Source organism: Tympanuchus pallidicinctus, unplaced genomic scaffold, assembly GCF_026119805.1.
Source record: "Tympanuchus pallidicinctus isolate F22 unplaced genomic scaffold, pur_lepc_1.0 scaffold22, whole genome shotgun sequence".
In the NCBI taxonomy this organism is placed as follows: domain Eukaryota; kingdom Metazoa; phylum Chordata; class Aves; order Galliformes; family Phasianidae; genus Tympanuchus; species Tympanuchus pallidicinctus.
In genome coordinates this window covers 33,739,995-33,760,442 of record NW_026294739.1, presented here as the reverse complement: position 1 = coordinate 33,760,442, position 20,448 = coordinate 33,739,995, and the positions used below count along the sequence as shown (strand labels likewise).

At 36.7% G+C, this 20,448-nt stretch overlaps 2 long non-coding RNA genes across 3 annotated transcripts in view; both read right to left on the bottom strand.

Moving 5' to 3' along the window:
• LOC128082448 (uncharacterized) overlaps positions 1-20,448 on the bottom strand; it is a 366,886-nt gene that overhangs the window by 62,531 nt on the left and 283,907 nt on the right. For both annotated transcript variants that reach the window (XR_008207676.1, XR_008207677.1), the window contains one exon: positions 1,918-2,100. This is a non-coding gene — a long non-coding RNA (uncharacterized LOC128082448). The remainder of the gene's footprint in view (positions 1-1,917; positions 2,101-20,448) is intronic.
• Positions 3,398-19,165, bottom strand: LOC128082449 (uncharacterized). Its single transcript, XR_008207678.1, has 4 exons — positions 15,050-19,165; positions 7,765-13,296; positions 4,533-6,081; positions 3,398-3,467 (listed from the first exon to the last, which is right to left on the bottom strand). It is a non-coding gene; the product is annotated as an uncharacterized LOC128082449 (long non-coding RNA).

Sequence of the window (20,448 nt, the reverse complement as noted above, 5' to 3'; positions counted from 1 at the left end):
ATTGTTGCATTATCTGAGACTTACTTAACCCAAAGTAAAAAAGAATGAGGAGAGATGATAAATGTACATCTCTTTCTTCACTAGTTTTTACTGCTCAAGACAGGTCTGACAACTGTAAGGCGCTTTTACTACCAGCATCCTGTGGCTATTTGGAGATTTTTTTTGTCATTCACATGACAAAAACCTTCACATGACTTCATATGAATAAACTTAACTTTCCATGTTATGTATCTGCTTATTAAATCATTATATATCTGCTTCATAAATCTGTAAGTGGACTTCCAGGCTTTGCCATTTAGTGACAAATACAAGCAATGCTTCGTTTTGTTCTTTGGTATGTGAGAACCTTGAAAATACTTATTTCAAATTGTAAATTTGTAAAAAGGAATTGTAAAAAGGAAAATTGTAAATTTCTGGCGTGTGTGCACACTCTACAAGATCTGCTTGTTAAGCAGATAGCAGATAGGCTCTTGGGATATAAGAATATATCACAGTATTTTTGCCTAACCACTGTTCACACGTGACACTTCTTTCTGCTCCAGGATAACATACAAATATGTTTTACAGGTTTTTCTAATGGTAATCATGATGCTTCGTCTTGCCCTTCTAATAATAACAACAGTTTTGCTTCCTTCCTCCCTACCCCCACTTTCTTGGCAAGTCTGACATTCAATTTGGAGAATCTAATGTCAGCAAGAAATCCATATGTACTCCTGAGAGTGGTAGGCATGCCCCTTCAAATCTATTTTTAGGTTACTGTAGAATAAAGTGATAATCTTCTTCCTTCAGTCATTTCTTTTCCAAGTAACTCCCATCTTTTCAATGCTTACGAAGGAATACTTAATGCCTCAACTAACTGAAAATATTTTTTGGGTTCTAAGTGAATGCATACTGATATGATACATACAATAACATTGGTAAGATTTGTTGTACAGATCTACAAAAGAGAAATATTTGCAGCAGAAGAGTTTACACTTCATGCAAAGCAAAGCTAAGACCATAGATACTGTAAGGATATTTAAATTTACAGAGCAATCTGTTATTTGTCTGTTTATAAATATTCAGTTCCTTCAAGAACAATTAATTTACTGTTTTGATGTTGATCTTTGACACCAAGATAACCTTACCTAATTCAAAACTATTCCACTTACGGAGTCTATATTACATAGGATTTCAGATCTTTCAACATTTCTGAGCTAGTATCAGTCCAAGACAGAAGCAAATCATGCTTGGCTTGTGTGGCCTTCATATAGTAATCATTTAGTTATTTAAACACCAATTGTTCATCCCAATCCTGAAAGTCTACTAATATTGACACTAATCTACCTGTTTTGGAAATGAAGCACAAAATTCCAGGAATTACAGTTTACCAGATGGACCTGCCTGCTCACATGCCTGGAGACTGATGCCTCCAAATGTTTTCAATGTCCACAGTTGATGTGGAGTTTGACCCTCATCCTTTGCTGTGGGGACAGTGGGTCCAAGTCACCAAAGCTCTTAGCCAACACCTCCAGATGAACCTTCTTGGAAAAGAAATTAGGCAACTTCAAATGCACTTGGGATAGAATTTGATCTTCTTACTGAACCCCAATTATAGCAAACTGAATTAATTAAGATCCTGGTTCCTTCCTTCCAAAAAACGTTGGATAAAGATCATAAAATCACCATTCATCCAGTTTACAATGATTTATGCAGATTGGGAAGGGCTGTTTTGCATAATGGACAAGAATTATGGAATGCAGTTATCTGTGGTCTTTGTCATATTGTCTGTTTGTAACCTATCCTACTGCCTGCAAAGCTCCTGCTGAACCAACAGTTTTGCTTGGTCTTTCCCAAATACAAACGTGAAAAATTATCCTCTGAAGGAGATTTAGGCAGAGAATCTGAGCTAATCTGCAAATTTCCATTACACCTTACCTGTGTATTCACTGTCCAAAGAAGGGAGAAGGCAGTGGGTGTTAATTCCTTCAGTTTCATCGCACTCATCCTTTAGGAAAGATCTCTGTGGGCTTCTCCTGGTCCCTTATCCTCTCCCTCTGAATCTGTCCATACAACTTCCATCATCTTTTCCCATCTCCAAGAGAGAGGAGTTTGAAGGCCCTTAGAAATAAGAAATACACCAACAATTATATATTTCCTGCATTCAAAGCAGGAATTTTAAATGCATTTTCTCCCAAATATGCTATATTTAAAGCACAACATGATTATTATACTCTGTTCTTATTTGTTTATTTTTAGCACATATCAAAGCCCAGCAGTTCTCCCTCCAGGCTATGTTTGACAAAGTTGCAGAGACTTTCCAGGCCACCTCAAAGCAGAGATTAATCCAAACAATTTAAACCTTTCACTGTTCCACAGGAGGATGGCATTCGATTGGATTATTTAGGGAGGACAAAATGTTTTTGTTGATGAGAGAGATGAAATCCTCAGAGAGTGAAATCAATCTTATGTAGAGACCCTGGAGCATTGATCTTGGTGTACATTGACAATTTCTGGTTGTTTAGCTATTTGGAATGACCGCACAAAATGAGCAAGTTGTTATAGTTTTAAGGTTTTGGTATTTATTGGCAACCCGGGTGCTCATATGATTAATCACACATTCAGAATGTGAGCTCAGTGGAAATTGACTGCAACGCAGCAGAAACAAAGTTTTCAGTTATCATTGTGTAATAAATTGAAGCTATATCCCAAAGCAGATTTGTCTTCAAGTTTCCAATTTGCCTTGTTAAAAGTGTTGTTTATACAGTAGTTAGCAAAAATGCAAGTAATTACACACAGAATTCTTTCTAAGCGATTCTGTACATTTTTTTTTTCTCTTTATTGGTTTTCTATCTTCATTATCCAATATTCTGTTATACCCAAGCAGAAACCACATTCAGTAAAAATCAGAAAATAGTCAGGCCATAGAACAAGAACCTGCTTATACTGAGGGCAGCATTTCTTGGGTGTAACGCTGCAAGAAAAGGCCTTCTGAACAAGCTAACCCAAATGCAGACATCCTTTAATAATCCACTTTTCTCTTTGTAGTTGCGCTCTCTGAAGCTTACTACTGAAGAGAAGAACAGAAGGAAAAACATTTTCATTTGTATGTCACGTTTCATTTAATTAAATAATATTTATTCAGAAACGGACATTCTAAGTTTTTACATAGCTGTTTTGCATTGTAAGAATATCTGTTTCTTCTACTAAAAAACAGATGCAAAAATAAAATCATAACTACAATTGGAAATTGGAGAGCAATTTGTGGAATGCAAGTACTGCGAGAATTTATTTAAAATGAGGAGTGCCAGGTAGAGAAAAATACTGTCTATACAGGAAGGAGCTGCTCCAACTATGGCACACTGGTAGAGACTTGTGCTGCCAAATATTGATAATGCTTTATAGCCTTTCACACTTGCCACCAGGAATCTCACTGTAACCTTGAAGAAGCAGTTGCTAGCATGCCCTTGCTAAAGATAAGAGCAAAACTGTAGAAAAGAAAGGGAAAACCCTGTAAGGCTGGCCTTCTTCCCTAGAGAGGGGTACATGCTCATAATGTACAGAAACTATATCCAGATCAGGAGAGACCTAATTACAGAACTCAGAGATGTTAATGACACACAGAAATTTACATATAGCTGAAAATATGAATATCTCTATGCCAGCGGTCATATCGCCACAGGGTTGGCTTCAGAACTAATGTGTTGTAATCTGGGAGCATTTTCTGCAAGGTGAAGCCTTTCAAACAGTCAAAACCATTTGTTTTTTAATTGAACAACACTCACCATAAGCCTCTGTTAAATTTTATTGACAAAGATCTTTTTTTCTATTTGTAATTCCTTCTCCTATGCCCTCTCTGAATAGGGTTTGCAACAATAATTCCTCACATTTATCTTTCCATCTTTCAGCCTCAAAATCCTATATCTGATTTGGACACAACAATCTCCAAAGCAATGAATATCCCTTTAATTTACAGAGAACTTTCAAGGACAAAATTACTAAACGATTTTTCTTAGGCCTCATGTAAGATAAAAAGGTTTTTTTCATGCTTACATTTATTTATTTTGTCAATTTGTGTGTAACATTGCCTTGTTGACTGACTTCTGTATTTTTTGTTTCTCCTTAGCTTCAGGGAAACATCCCTATATCTTTACCTGTACTGGAGATAAGGACTTGTCACAGCTGCTGTCCATGCAGTCCTCAAACCAGAGAGTACTGTAATAAATCTTATTTTATTTTATGGACAAATAAATGCTGAGGTAAAATATTTGAGAATCGTTGCTTGAATACTTGCCATAGCAGCGCTACTGTAATAACCACTATGACATTAATTTACTGCAATGTGCCGTAGGAAGAAGGAAGAAGGAGGGAGAAGGGCATTAAAAGAGAAAAATTACTATCCTTCGGATTTATTGGGATTGGCCTTCCTCATTTTCAGCCATCATTAGTTGATTAGGTGCTGATGACAGTATGGACAAGCGTGCTAGAATAGTTGGCTAAGAAAAGCCCTAAAGGTACTCTGTTAATTGAGATGATGTTCATATTGTACTTACTGAACATAACTGCAGACAGTGAAATAAGAGCTTAGTGTTGTGTAACAGACCACATGAACATTCACTCATTATCAGTCTGTAAAGAGGAGAAAACACTGTACATGGATTATGATTACTACAGAAAAAGAGATAGTATTAAAAACTGGAGGAGACTATCGCTGGAAACTATGTTTTATACAGCCTTCTGGGAGGTGTTGAGAAATCTGTCTAATGTTGTTCCATAGTTCCATTAGGGAAACATTACTCTATCAAAGGAACTGAAAATTGACTTATGCCATCATCTTGTAAGAGGTAAGCACCTGAACATAACCGAATATCCAGATTTGCTTACCCACCAGAAGCTTACATGCTATTGATACTCTTTTCATGCTTACATTCAATCTAATTTAAATTTTAAGGCAATTTAGAGAAAATGGCAAAGAAATGCCACTATACTTCCTTCAATCCTGTTTGTGAAAAGTCAGCATTATACATGAAGAGAGAAATATTCTCTATGCAGAACCTGTAATGCAATAGATACTTGGATTCAACAGTAACATTTTAGTAACAATGGCAGTGCTATTACCAATAAATCCACGATGTTAAATAATTTAATATAGACATTAGCTTGCTTCTTGCTGTGGCCAGGATGAATTTCAAACTTGGTGCCTTGACAGACAGCCACAATGAAAATGCTTTAAAGCTTCAGAATGGAATGGACAGTAGTGTAAAAGATCCTTTAAACTTCCAGGCAAATTTCAGCTCCTTTCAACAAAATTGTCCTAGGAGTATACTGCCTACAGAGCAAAATTATCCCAGTACCTGAAGCAATGTGCTCTGAAAATTCAAAGTTAAATTAATTTTGCCCTCTTTCCAAAAACTGGGTGAACTAAATCTGATCATTAGCATGTTCACACTGAATACATCCAGCTACAGGGAACAAGAGCTCAGCAATATCAGAAACAAGTTACACAGAACTCTGGAAACTCAAAAAATGCAGCTTTGTCGTGATTAGACATTATTCCTGTTTATTAAGTTCTAATATGTAAGTATTTGTATTTACTAACCTACTGTGATAGATCACTGGGCCTAGTTTGAAAAACCCACCCTGTGAGACAGTGAATGACAGAATCTTGCTTCCTCAGCCAAACAGGAACTCACTTCCTTTGGTTGTTCATGAGCTATCAATTTCTTTTCACCATAGTAAGAAATGGTGAAAGTCAGTAAACTACAAATACTCAGAAGTACGAGTAAAATAACAGCACAGATTTTTGTAATATGCCTATAAAGAACAGTGTACAGAGTGCCAGAAGAATGCAAAATCAACATTATTTTTGGTTTACCTTTCACTTCAAAGGTAAGTTACTACACAGTCTAATCAGTAATTACTTACCATTGTCAACGGCTTCTAGCACAGTTTTTTTACAGGACAGCATTTGCATTCAAGAGCTTCTTCATCAGATTCTTACAATGAATATGGTTCTATCTTTAACATCCAGTGTGATAATAAATGGCATTGCTTTCCTTCAGACAACATCTGTTGTGACTTTGGCATTCAGCTCAGTGGAAACTGAGAAGCGATTGATCACATTATTGGATATCTAGACACGCTGTGGCAGCATCTTTAGCAAAAGGCTTGAAAACTTAAGCAAGTACACTGAGTAAGCCACAAGAAAAATGAAGAATATTTGAAGAATCAAGATAAGAATCAAGACATTCAAAAGAAATGAGAATCAGGATCACAAACATGAAATACCCTCAAAAACGCTAGCACAAAAGTATCCCTTTTAAAATACTTATCCAAGGAAGTGTTAACAGCATCAGGCTTTTGCAGCTCATGCTGTCTGCTTCTAAAATCATTGTGATTTTGGATTCATGCATTACACTCATGGCAGTGACAGAGAACAGACATGTTCAAAGGGTGCTTTACCAAGACCTGTCAACATTTGAACTAGAAGAGTGATAGCTTTGATAGGTTTTGGAGATTCTGCTTCCTGCCACTACCTAAGAAGGCTGATACAAGAAACAGAAATCAGCACATCCAAGCACTGAAATTTTCACCAAGTCTTGCAGCTGGCCAGGAACAATGTTGTTGCATATTTTAGAATAGGAATATAAGCAGAGTAAATGTCTAATGTGTAAATCAATCACAACGGAGATCGTTGGTTATCTGCAATTTGGGATAATATACAATGAGGTAGAGTGATGCAACAAGAATGCAGCTACGGCAATGACACTAATTCTTCATGAGGAAAATGCTGAATAAACTTTCTGCTCCAGCTTCAGATGGTTTCCATACTATTCCTCAGCAGGTATAAAAACACTGTCTCATTCTGTTCAACCATAGGGCACACCTGGTTCCCTGGTCCAACACCACATGACATGGATGCTGATTATTTACAACCTTTCCTCTGCTCACTGTTCCTCAGTTAGCCCCTTTGTTCTAAAGCCATCCTTGTTCTCTCTCCATATACAATGTAGCTGACGGGCATGCTCATTTTCTCTCCTTCATACTTCATGCTTTTCAGGATGCTTCTTATCTTCCCATGTAACCACACTACATTTTCACTATCTCTGGCTTTCTCACTTCACATCCTAGATGCCTTAAATGCTCTTACTTAACTTAACTGCTTTACTCAAAGCTTCTATGAAATCCAAGAGCTTATATTGCTCCTATCCCATATATATCCATGTAACAGCCAAACTCTGACTCACTCTGTATCTTCTGCATACAGTAGATCTTATCTCATGCCACATAATTCCCTCTTACCATACTTCCACCTGTACTTTAATCCACTCCTCCCCACGCTGAGAAACATCCTGTTTCATCATAGATGTACTCAGAGAGGCTGCCTCTCCAGTCTGCCAGCCAGAATAAAATAGCTGGCTGTACCTCACTACAGTCCCATCACTCACATTTCATCACTACAATTCTTCCTCCTCCCACATAACGGTGACCACTATGGAATCTTCTCTCTGCACCAACAAATGCAGGAAGTGTGGTGTCAGATTTGCAGTCTCTTTCTGATAGCAGAGGGAGTTTTCAGTCTAAATAATTCTTCCATTACAGCAACACACTGATTGAGATGAGGTATTAGCTAGAATCACAAGAACCGAAGGGTGGGTGAAAACTGATTTTATTTTTTCAAAGGTTTCTGCATTTGAAGGGAGGAGAAAATGAGAAGTGTTTATATGAGACATGAAAATGAGCAATGCCCCCATAGTCAGTTATGTGCACTCAGACCTAACTTACCTATGTAACAGACGTATACCAACTTGACCAAGATGAATTTCCTGTAATACAATTTAAGATGTGATAGAGCCAGTGAACATAGTTTTAGGACAATTCTTCAGGACTCTTCCATCTATGAAGCAGTTCAGTTACACAGAAGTCTTTTATCTTTCTTCCCATATTTCTGTGAAATAAGATTAAAAGATACATACCATTTTGGCAAAAACCACCTTTGCACCAAGAAGGCTAATGAACAGTACAAGTAGTTGCGTTATGTTATTCAGCTCAGCTGCAGCCCTCACTCAACTCACTTTCTTACCATCTTCATGCTAGTTAATACTGGACAGCAAAGTGGCAATGAGCTTCCCATTTCCAGATTAATCAGACAGAGAATTAAGGGACAGAAAATAAAATACATTTTTTTGTTGTTGTTGGCTTTTTTTTTTTTTTTTTGGTTCTATTAGTTGAGTCTGAGGAAGTTCCTCTTTGGGGGAAAAACAAGTGAGTATAGAAAAAGTCTTCAAATTGTTTAATTTTGCTACATAAGTCTATCTGTGTAGTCCTTAGAGAAGGTTCAGGCACAAGCAAAGCAAATAATGATGGTGTCATATGTAGCCTCTTCAAAGCAAAAGTATTTGGGGGGTTAGGGCACTTTTTCCTCATGCTGTTGGTAATAACAAGGGAAAGATCAGAAAGATGAGATTTCTTCTCTCTCAGAGAGTGTGACTATAGTGTTCCAATATATTCAAAAGCTCATTACATAGTAACCTCATCCAGGATGCCCACCACTTCCTAATGTTTCTGAACAATGGAAACCTATCTTCTCTGCTCCATTATTGCTCTTGGAGGAAATTATGCCAGTCTCCATGAACATGGTTTCCCTGTTTAAGGACAGCTGAAGAGACAGCGAAGTATAGAAGAGATTAAAGAAATTTATGAATATGGAGAGAAAAATTTTAGTTGGCAGAGATTACTGGAAGAGACTATTGGAAGAAACTAGGGAGACAGGTATAGTCAGATATCAGACTACAGAAAAGAAACTACGAAAATTCTAAAATCACAAAATCATAAGAAAAAGACATATTTACAAATCCATGTTTTCCTGAGTTATACAATCTTCTAAAGCAAAACAAGCTGTACCTCTGGTGGCACTCCCAAACTGTCTAGGGAGACCAGCTGTGTTTGACAGATTTTCATTTTTTGGCAGCATTCATATGCTGTGAAAGAAAAACATTACCCTTCTTTTTATAAACGACTTTGCTATATCCATCTTCTCCACCCTTTCTAAGAGATCAATAGACCAGGTGTCAATACCCAATAAATTTCCAAACACCTTTTTCCTTTTTTCCTTTTTGTTTTTCTTTCTCCTCTTACTCTCCATTAAGTACTTCCAGGCTCACTAGAACTCCAAACCTTTAGGCAATATCTTGAGCAGCTGTTACAAAAACAAGCGATGGTATTTCACAATGTTCGTCATTCCTGTAGCACTTGCTCAACTACTAAACCAGCAAATCCTTTTAATCTGCAACAGTTTGGGATTTTTAGTTTTACATTTTAGCAAGCAGGATACACAGTCCATGCACTTGGAAAAGGAACACAAAATGTTTTTCATTTCCTTTAGTGATTGCAGTGTATAAATAGCCATGACCACAGAGGATCAAATAATTCATTGTGAATAACTCTTGTTAATTTCTCTCATTTTTTCCCCTTCACAGGTAACTTTCAAAAAGATCCTGAAGTCTGTCACATATTCACAGTTTATTAGCACTTATGATTTTGTTTGGGAAATTCTTGGCATATTGTTGGTTCAAAATAGCTAATTAGGGGGAATTTTCTATTTACGTAGAGTCACCTATGGCTGTGGTTTCATACTAGGCAGCAGCATGCCTCAATGGCTTGATGTTTCCCATTCCAGCTGCTCATTCTCCCTCCAAGCCAATGTTATGCTGGCAGAGCTATGCAGCAAACAAGATCAGGGAGCTGATCTGTCTGAAGAGACAGGGAAGTATAAAAGAGGAGAGTGGGGATTATGGAATTTATGGGTAACAAAGGCAAGAACTGCAACAGGAAGGAAAAAGTGAAGGGCTTATTAATAAAGACAAGCTGGGGGAAGGAAAAAGAGGGCATTTCAGCTGGGTAGATTTTCTGATGTAGCCTACCATACAACTCCCCAAGAACCAATGTTGGCAAATACCAAGAAGCAAAGGGTCACAAGCACAACTAAACAAGATGAGTTTGTCTGGATTTTGCTATCAAGAAATGTCCCTAGAGTTTGAATTTTTTTTTTCTTTTCTTTCTTTCTAATTGGTCGCACTTTAGTTTTTAACATTTCACAGTGGCAGCTAGCTAACAGAAATTCACACTCATATGCTGTTTTTGGACAAACTACTCCACACCAAAATTTGAAAAACTACAGATATTTGCAAGTGTTTTTAAACAGACAAGGATTAATAAACCTCATGATAACAATCATAATTATGAATTGAACTTGGATACTGTTTATAAAAGTAGCTGAAAATATACATATTTTTATAGTCTTGCCGTTCTCTATAATTTGTAAATTAATAATAGCATTAATGTACAGACACCATTTTTTATAGAAATTGGTTTCTGAGACAGCTAAGTATTAGGGAGAAAGTTCTGCTGCGGCTATCACTTTTGTGGTTATATACGAAAGACCAAAGAGGGTAAAATTAACAATTTCAGTTAACTTCAAGAGTAGACTATAATATTTACTACAGCACAAATAAGCTGAAGGAAGGTTTGATACTATTGCTATGAAAACATTCTAAATTGTTTTAGAGACAGAATATGAAAAAGCTAGTCCTTTGACTAGCTTGGGACTCTCCCAGGTATTCTTAGAAACATGTTTCTTTGTGTTGCTGTGGGTTAGAGTAGAGGGAATTAGTCACTAAATTAATTAAGTCAATAGAAACCATAGGAAATAGATGTCTTAGTAAATTCAGAAACTTTCAAACATTCCCCAGCTGCAGGATTCTACATTAACATAACAGAACAAAGATGATGAACAGAACAAAGTTTTTCTACTGATATATAAGGCATAAGTCCACACTGCCATACCAGCATGGAGATATTGGCTATATTAGGGTAAACTAGTTAGTACAGTGCTAACTGTCCAGGAGCCTAAAAGGCCAATATGTTTTTAGAAGACGACCAGCTTGTTTAGAGAGGCAGCAGAATATTTCTGTAATGCAGCGAAAAAATGACCTGGGGCTTACAAAAGTGCAAGTGAATGTCTAGAAGAGGCATGCTTATGCCATCTCGGAGGTCCTTATTAGGGGCCTGTTGCACAGCTACTGCTAGTTTTCAGATACTTTGTGGTAGATCTGCTTACAGAATCAGTTTCTGTTTAATGGTATTTTTGTTTAGAAGTTCTTAAAATACATTTATTTCTACAATTCACAAACACCTTTTTGCTAGCAAGATGAAAAATGCTTGAAACATTTGTTAGACAAATTCAATAAAAGAACTGAACAAATGTAAGTTCTTAGATTAGAAACCAAAAAATGATGCTCAAGAACATGCAGCAAGATTTGTACAATCAACAGAACCTTTTTCTTGCATAGTGCCAGAAGAGACTGCAACCAAACTCAAAAATCAAAATAAAGAGGGAATCTGCGGAAGGTACCTGTGCATACTGAAACACACACACAAATTGTGTCAGTATATCCCTAGTCATATGGCAAGAGGGAATCCTGTGACCTCTAGGAGCAAGATTAGAAAAGAAATAGAGTGAACAAGAGTTTCTGTTATAGTCACATCTAAACATTAGCTCTAGACTCAAGAAAGGAGCGCTTATTTTTACTACCTGGCTTGTGTTGCATATGGCCACAAAGTGCTCAGTTTGAAATCATGTTTTCCTTAGAAGTCTTCCCTCTTTCTGTCAAATGTATTGCCAATGTACTGCCATAACTGTCACTCAGGCAAGCCTAAAAGGCAGTCAAGGCATGACAAGATCTATTTTTGACATTATGTCAAATATTGCAGATGGGCCAATATCGAATCTTAGCAGTTCAGGCAGCAGTGGATGCTGTATAGCTAAGATGTGACTTAGGACAAGTGTAAGTAGTTGTGTGGACAGCTGCAGCCCAGCTGTGCCTGTCTGTGGAGCCACACAACTGGACACAGGCCAACAGCGATTTGGAACCGGCATAACCACACTAGAACAAGACTGAAGCAGAGATGGCAAGAGCATGGCAGACCTGCCTGTGGCCATGTGAGTAATCCAACTGGCTGACTACTCTCCTGTGCTTCAAAAGAGCCAAATGCCTGAATTAGGACTAAAACGTGCGCTCTTTCATTTAAAAGAGAAATTAAAAAAAGAACAAACATTTGCTTTAGGAAACCAATAGCACCCAGACACATAGTAATGAGAGAACCTATGGTGGGAATAATTGTAGGAATAATTAAAATATTAAAACAATGATAATAAAAATAATAATTTAAAAACACTTAGGAAAACATGCATTTACCAAGTAAATAAGAGAGGTTTTTGAAAGTCTCAAATAATTAACACAAATCGAAACCCTCTGGTGTTCCTTCTCTCGAGAGGGATTTGAGACTGAGGGACCCAAGAGAATACAACTGATGAAAAGGAAAATATTCTGATCTCCTGGCTAAACAATGTGCTTTGTGTAGATTTTCATTAAATATTTTCAACAAGAAATGAACATGAACTTATAGTTGTTGCAGGATGCTCACACAGCAACATGATAAGAACGTTATAAACATCATATCAAAAGCTACAAAATTCAAAGTTAAGGTAGATGGTCTATGCTTAGCATATCTATTATCCTCTTTACTGTTAATAGCAATATTTACCTACACTGCAGCACTGGAAATATTTTCAGAAGTAACACGATGAACGTGAACTGAAAGGGAATGTTCACATGGGCTACATCATGAAGATGAAGGATTATACACTGCTGTGCTTTTTTTCCTAAAGATATCAAAGAAATTAAATCTAAGAAGACTTTCTGATTTTTTTAACCTCTTAACATTTTCCTCCTTGTTTTAGTTTGCTAAGAAGAATTGAACTTGCCTTTTGCAGCATTACAGCATGCAAGTTCTTGGGTCACAGAGCTCCTATGAACTCGAAACACCTCCAAAGTGAAGGGTACCAAAGCTGGGCTAAAAATTAAAGTTTTATTTTATGGAAAGTACAGGGAAATGCTAAAATATTATCATCTTTTTATCCAGCTGCTTGAAGTCTTTGCATTAACTACAATTAACCTTCTTCTGCAGACTTCTCTTATGTACTTGCTGCACTACACATACAATAAACATACTGAAACCTGCATTCTTACTTGTGCAGCAGCTGTGTTAAACCAAACTATAGATGAAAGGCAGGCATAGCTTGGATCCAATTGGGGTAGATTTTCCTTCTGAAAAGGCTTCCATTACTTCCGTTCTCAATCTCCAGGACACATGATGGCTGAAAGGAGCCTTACCTGGGCAGCTGCCAAGTGCTTTACTCGGTCCTTCACATTTAGCCTGAACCCACAGCTGCTTTTGCAGTTCCTCTCTCTGAAGCTACGGCAAACACAGGTCAGACGCAGGCTGGAATCTAGATTTTGGATCTTCAGTGTAATTTAAAAGCACTTTTAAAACTGACTTAACCACCTGCTCCACTATACAAATTCTGACTGCCTTGCAACTTGCTCAACCAAATCCCAGACAGCCATGCTTCAGGAGAGCTGGCAAAGCCATGCAGCCTCGGTTCCATCTCCCTGTATGCAGACTGTCCTGGAGAAGATATTTTAAAGCAGTGGCCCTGCATTGCCAGAGGCCACCTCAGGTTCCGCACTGTAAGTACAAACACTATGCAGATGACACATATCTTAATATAAATAAATACAATTAAATCTACTCATTTATTTTCTGAAAATCAGAACAAACCCACAATTTTTAATGAAACAAAATGTCCACACAAATGCAGACACAGCTCCCATGTAAATCAGTAATCTGCTTTCTTTTAGCTATAGAGCTGGGGTTCCTGCTTGGATCTCCCATGTTCAGGAATTCTACATTATTTTGTTAGTATTATTTGTCAGATGGCTGAGAAACGTGTTAAGAATCTCCCATTAAAGATAAAAGGATATGATCTTGAAAAAATACAGAAGGCTGATTCTGTTTCCACCCTGTCTCTTAAGACAGTTTCTTTTCAAGAACTGAGCAGGTGTCTAATATCAAACGCATAGGAGTTGTCAAACAAAATATCAAGCCCTATCCTCATTTTTACATTTATAGTTTGATGCAGGCCTTTAGGCAGTTCCTTTTCTAAGTATATTCTCTTGTAGTAGAAGAACAAGACTTTTGCTTGTGTATTTATAGACACAAATAAGATGTTGCATGTTGTGATAATTCTTCTGTATTTTTCAGTATTTTTCAGGGACTTTTCTTGAAATGTTTGCCGGTAGGTTATAGCTACACCAGGTGATGTGGCAGTTGCTAATGTACTGTAACTATATTCTCCTGGTGAATGGCAGAGTAAACAGATATATAAAATATGCATAAATGTCGGTACATCTGTTAGAACTTCCCTAACACCACAAGAAAATTCAATCCTTTCTTCTAAAATTTTCTAACATATTTTTCAGTCTGCCATGAACATGCATATGAACAATTTAATACATGTACGGCAGCTAAAGAGTCTGTGCAAAGTGCTGATACACCCTGAAAAAAATCTTAGTTTTGAGTCTGAAAAATATTGAATACAAACTCTAAAATTGCAAAGTATTTTAGTGCAGAGGCAACAAATTACCACATAAATAGTAACACAGTATAAAAGTACATTTAGCATGAAAGCATAATGTGTCACAACATTACACTTCCCCATATCCACGTGACATAGATAAATTTCATCTTTATATTAGAAATGAGTGAACAGAAACATTTTGCTTCTCTTAAGAAATCACTGTAGAAATTTGCAATGAAATCCTGGCAATATCTGCCATTCTTACAAATATAAAATGGCTTTTTGGTGCTCAAGGAAAAGCCAGAGCACTTTCTCTTTGATCACCAAGCATGCATCTGGAATACTCAACCTCTTTTTCAACTGGAAAATGAAAAAAAAAAAAAAAAGTCTTACCTCACATACTGTACAAGAACAAATATTTTGACAGTATACAAAGATTGACTAATGTTCTTAAATTCCACTGATTACAGATTATAATTCAATCCACCTAAAAGGTGTTCACCATTATGAGTTTTTATTCAACAACAACTGATCTCTGCAAAAAATGTCCTGACTTTAGGAGACACAAGTCAGTGTCACTATGCTTACCTGCTTTATTAGTAGCCCAAGTTCTTTTATATCCATTTTTACTTGGTTTCTTCCTGCATTTCACCGCATGCTATGCTACCAATAAGCCAAAAAAGAAGCGATTAAACATACAAAAAGATCTACAGATAAAATGTAAAACTTCAGAGCGATCATTACAAATCCTCTTTTTCATTTTAAGTGCTGCTATTCTAACACATGGTCCCAGCCAAGCGATGCAAGAAAAGTTCAGAAATTGCATAACTTTCAGTCTCTGTAATGCATTTGCCTACAAAAAGCATTTTTAAGGGTAAATAATTTGACAATGTCAGTGGCTCATACAGTAGAAACTTTGTCACACTTTTTCTTCACATCTAAAAATATTGCCACTTTTGTATTTAATAATATTTGATGTTGATGAAACAAAGGCTAAAGTTTAAAATGACTGGGATACCTGGCTCCCTTGTGTGGCCATGTAGCACATTTTCCCTTCATTTAATGATTTCTCACCTGAGAAAAAAGAATATATGTCATCTGAACTCTGTCTTATTTCTGAAATATAATGGTCCTGTGCCCCATGCTACAAACAATGGAAAATAACATTTGTGTTTTCCAGAATAGGTATCGTTTTCTTTTTCAGTACCCATTTCTGCAACAACAAACACTACTTCACTAACTAAAGCAGTGATACGTGAGCAGCAATAGTGCATAGAGAAGAACTTCCAAATACTGACATGTGATTTTTATCTCATATTTAAAAGGAAACAAACAAAAATTACACAGACACAAAAATGCAACACCCTGACAACCCACAGTTAGACGTGCAGTTTCTGTACAGATAGTTGTTCTCAGAAAGACATAACATTCTAACATCTTTTTCATCTAACACTGATTATACAGTATTGAAAGGCTAGCATAAGATATTAAGAAAGCATATTTTATTTTCTAAGTTTCACATAGTATACTTGATTATTACTAGTATCATTTCTCCTACCTAAGACTCCGAAAACAGACTTGTAGTATTTTGGTTATATATCATTCCATGATAAATACATCAGAAATCAATGCTTTGCCCTCCCTGTTTTTTTTACTCACTAATAAGGAATAACTATTTCTTTATTCTTACTTATCATTTAGAACAAAAGGGCTCAAGAATATTTATATTAACATTATGAATTGCATTCCTTGAAGTATTAGATAGGAATGTTTTTTTTTAAATCCATATTTGATCTGCCACATCTCTTTAAAATTACTATATGAAACATACATGGGAATATTCATTTCCTATTGAAAGCAATGTATGAATTTTTATTTAAAAAGAAAATACAGGTCACGTAAATTGTACTAAGCAATCCATTTCAGAAAGTATTCATTCTCTTATAAGTTACATTTGAGATTTAAAAATATATGTATTTGAGGAAAAAACAATTTGCCAAATCCTACTTCATCACAGCACTTCTCTGACCTTAGGTCACTATTCTTGCTTGAGTTCTGCACATTACCAAGGCAAATCAATAAACTTTATGGGTCAAATTTGGAGTAACAAAAACAGATACAGTTCTGCTGAAGTTAAATGAATTGTCCCTGCTTACATCAATGATAAACTTTGGTTTTTATGGTGTATTAAAAATGAGAAAGAGAAAATGCTAACAAAGGTTTAAGTTGGTCATGCTTCATATGTACTTTGTGTTAAAACACCTGCTTTTGGGGTTTAATTGTAGTGATGTTCTGTAAAGAAATACGACCTTACAGGGCATTTTCAGGAATAGAAAAGTCTATATATTAAAAGGCAGCAAATGATTCATAACTGCTTAGCGGTCAGGCCTGTGGGGCCATGCTTCCCATGTGAAATTTTTTTCTGCATTGCAAACTCTTACATTAAATTGTGATAAATGAAGAGCGGAGGCTATTCATACAAATCAATGACTTTAGTGTATGTGTCATTAGCCTGAGAGATGCAGGCAGCGGTCACTACTATAAATCATGTGATGATCTGCTGTCTGCGACTCGATGCAAGCAAGCAGATGCATTAGGAAGGTTAAAGAATGAAATTAATCTGTGCATTTCCTTTTTTTTCTTTTTAAGTCACCTGGTCATACGGAAAGAATTAAAATCACATGATCCAAAGTTAAGCCAGCTACAGAACAGTAAATTGGTTAAGTTAGATGTCACCTTTCAACTTAAAGTTAATTAAATATTAATAGGATTAATTTATTCATCATCACATGAGAAGTAAAATATATAGAATAGGTAAAATCCACCAGTGCTCCTCACACAGGAGTAGATATTATTAATTGCTTTTAATGCAGACTGTGGCAGAAGACGACGTGCAAGAGATCAAGCGCACTGCAAAATGTGCTCTGATACTTTTAAGTGCAGCATATTTCTTTCTTCACATTTTATAAATCCAGTGTTTAGTAACCCATGGCCATGCTCGCCATCCCGGTACCTTGGAGCGGGTTATGAATATGAGCCAGGTGGAATGTATTATCGATGATAGAATGCATTTCCAGATATCTGTGACTGGGAGTGCTAATAGTGAGAGTATGCAAAAGGGGTCAGGGACAGTAAAAAGAGATATGGATAATATAATTTTAAAACAGGAATTAATGAATTTGGGAAGGCTATATTTGATATAAATGTTAGGCCAAAGCCTTCAGTCTTTACTCAATACTTACTCAGGCAAAACCTCCAGTGTCTTCAGTGACAGATTTCCTGGGATGAAGACTAAATATGTCCCAAGAACCAGATTTGTCCCTTACACTTACAGGAAGAAATCGGGAAGAACATGCAGGAACCCCTATCCCATACTGCACCCTTGGAGATCCTGCTGGGTACAGCTCACCTGACAGCTCTCATACACATCTCCTTCCCTCCACTGCCCTCATTGCGGTCCAACATTACCAAGCAAGGAAAAAGCCAACATGTTACATTTGAACTGAATGATCTTGGAGGTCTTTTCCAATCTTGGTGATTATGTGATTCTATGCTACCAAGGAAGGAGGCACAGAGCAGGGCTACAAGCAGTGAAGCACAGGAATACCAACACCCAGCATGTTTATGCATAGGTTTGCAGTGCTTCCAAAGTCAAGCAGTACATTAGTGAGAACTCCAGGATTTGATCTCTTATGAATAGCACAGAGTGTAGTAAGGAATCTTGAAAAAGGTTTTTAAAGAATCTGCTTTGAGCTAGCAGTTGACTATGGGCACAATCAAGTATGAAAGCAAATTAATGACTGAAGTGGCTGCATTTTAGAGGTACTTGAAGCAGTCCATGTGCATAAAATAGTGTAGAACACCTTTACGCTTATGAAGGGCACTATAAATCAATAAAGTATAAGTTTGCCTGGACAGTGATAAGATAAGTATTGCATGTGCTTAATTCACTTAGTTATCCTTCCAAAAAAAAAGATAATACACTCTATGTAGACATATTTCAATTGAATTGATAGTAGATCAGGACTGAGCAAGCCTGGAGACTGAATTACTTTTATACATCCCATCAAGTATAAGGATGAAGTTGCAAGCAAAATCAATGTCAGAAAGGTCTTACTGCCTCCTATGATAGCATAGCTATTATCAGTTGCAATGAAATACACTGAAATTAAAACTAACTATTAAGAAATAAATATCTATTCTGCTACGGCAGAAACCTTCAGCAAGTTAAAAACTAATGACCTTCATTTGTATATCTAAATTCCTAAAAGACACAAAAAGCAGAAAATCTGCTCCATGTAATTGTTCAGAGACCAAAAAACAATAGTAATTAGACTTACCTACTAATGGTGGCAAAAAAAAATTGCAGTCAGTAGATTTAAAATTACTGTAAGCTGAATCCCCCAGTAAAGACAGTTTCTTGTCTTCTGGTTGTTCTCCTAGGACTTACGTACTACACTGACTTTGTACGTGTTTCTTTACATTTGTTATCATTACATTTAGAACACACATCATACCCATGTTTTAAGTTAATTTCTCCACCAATTGGTTCTAACATTGCTCCAAATTGCCATCTATTTTCTAGTCATTCCTGAAGCAAGTGGGAACAGTATTTTAAATCCAAATGAAACAAGCTGTAATGCAAAAGTAAAAGATGGCTGCCCACTTTAAAATCCAAGTGAATTTTCCAAAATTTATACTCTAATTTTGAGTAACTAAACTAATTAATGTTTTAGGAAACACAAGGAAGTTCTCAAGAAGTTCACGTGCAACATGTAAAAGTGCCCCTATATGACCACCTGAAAATGAAACAACAATAATATTGTGTGGATGAAATTGCTCCTTCCTTTTGGAACAAATCCATGTTTCCTTTTTAGTTACTAATTCCTGATTTTTATATCACGCATCACTTCTGAATAAATGCCAGAAAAGAGGCAAAAGCTCTCTAGTCAGTTGTTAGCTTTATAGTGTACGTTTAAATTGTGGCTTGATAGGAAACTTAACTTTAATAATTTTTTATTTTTTTTGGGGGGGGGGGGGTTGCACTAACAAAAAAATATTTCTTACAAAATCAGGTGCTTTACTGTAATGCTCAATCCCACCTCCAGCTAATTTGCTTGTTTTAGGTACAGCTGGGGAATATACTTTTTCTTATGTGACTGTGCCAAGCTCCTTGCAGAAACATGTGGTAGCCATAGCACGAATCTCCAGTATCTCTTCCTTTGTGCTGGACTCCATCATACTAGATACTGATTGCTCTCATTTTCAATTAGCTTCAAAGTGAAGGTGCTCAATATCCTACAGAATTAGCTCAGCTCCCTAAGTAAGTAGGCAATAAGTTCTTGTTCTCATAGCCTCACTAGGACCCCTCATGAGGGCAGGAACTGTATAACGAAAGGCAGAAGACAGAGCCAAAAGCTGAAATAGCAATTCTGCCTCCCCCAGGTTGCAAGAACCCATTTCAGGGGCACAAGAGCTGGTAAACCTGATGTTCCTTTTCTGGTTGCATCTAAAGCACTCTGATGAATAGGTGTTGACATTGTTAACCAAAGGTATTACCAGCAGATTACATCCAAGAACCTGGATGGCTGCAGAAGGAGGGCAACGCAGACCCTTGGACTTGCTGTATCGCCCAATTACTACACAAAAGACTAAAAGATGGGGTCATGGATAAAAGTGAATAAATGTTTCTAAATTCTTATCTTAAACACACTTAAGCTTAAAGCTATTTAACTGAGGATTTAAAAGCATGTATGCTTTATGAAGCCGTGGCTACCTGCTTCATTCTCTTGCTCTTATTTTTGCTTTTATCCTTTTAGTCTTGAAGAAGCCTAATTAGAAGCTTGAACAGGGCTCTCTCTCCCTGCCCTTAAATCAGTAATTGGCTTCAGTGCAGAGACTGTCAGGAAATTAACACATCACAACATGACAGCTGTTAATTTTTTCTCCTTATTTGTCATATGAATCACTGCTGATTTGCCAGAGTG